Consider the following 971-nt stretch of genomic DNA (forward strand, 5'->3'; position numbering starts at 1 on the left):
ATGTCTACAGGTGTGCCTTCGGGGTCAAGTGCTGCCACTGGCAGTAATCAAAGACTCCAGCAGACACAAAATCAAGCAGGTGAGGTGGTTGACATCAGGAGAGTCCATCTGGATAAGGTGTTAGAACAGACCAGAAGCTCTCGGAGCTAGAGGGCCGGGCGCTGGCAGGTGCCTCGCAGTTTGAAACAAGTGCTGCCAACTTGAAGAGAAAGTATTGGTGGAAGAACTGCAAGATGTGAGTGATAGGATCAGTGTCCTGGTGATTATTGTCATCATCATTGTCGTGTGGTGTGGTGTGTCTCTTAAAGGAGAACAGACGAAACTGAAGCCCGGTGGTCAGGATCTTCTTTGAGACTTTCTTCTTAGAACCTGTTGGGTTATCGAGCTTACCTATTGTTTTTTTTTTCCCCCAAGTGATTATTTTTGTTAGTTTACATACAGTTTAGTGCCTAGAAAATGTGCCTTTGTTTTTCATATACACTCCAAACTGGAGGTGTGACTGTGAGACCCCGACTTAGAGCGTTTCTCCCTGGAAGGTAAAGCCCCTGGACGTTCCCCAAGCTTGTTTTCCCTGAATCTCTAAAAATATAGCCAGAAAGAAGCTCTTTGTTCTCTATAGCCAGCAAAAAGCCTTTTTGTTTCTATACTTTACAACTAGAGATGCAATAATTGTAAAAGACCCAGCCAGGCACTTGCCTGGCTTCCTGTGAGGAGGACACGGAGATAAAAATTCAGAAAGAACTCACTCCCCAATCCTGCTGCCTTGTAAATTTCACCAAGGACACCCAGAAGAGAAGAACTCCTCCCAACTCCTCCTAACCCTCCTCCCAACTCTTCCCAACCCTCCTCCCAACTCCTCCCAACCCACCTCCCAACTCCTCCCAACTCCTCCCAACTCCTCCCAACTCCTCCCAACTCCTCCTAACCCTCCTCCCAACTCCTCCCAACTCTCCTCCCAACTCTTCCCAACT

At 47.7% G+C, this 971-nt stretch overlaps 1 pseudogene; it reads left to right on the plus strand.

The window, feature by feature from the left end:
* Positions 1-352, plus strand: LOC147000172 (vesicle-associated membrane protein 3 pseudogene; annotated as a pseudogene).
* Positions 353-971: the final 619 nt, after the last annotated feature.

The sequence above is a fragment of the Mus caroli genome, unplaced genomic scaffold, assembly GCF_978045245.1.
Source record: "Mus caroli unplaced genomic scaffold, Mus_caroli_1 scaffold_20, whole genome shotgun sequence".
Classification (NCBI taxonomy): domain Eukaryota; kingdom Metazoa; phylum Chordata; class Mammalia; order Rodentia; family Muridae; genus Mus; species Mus caroli.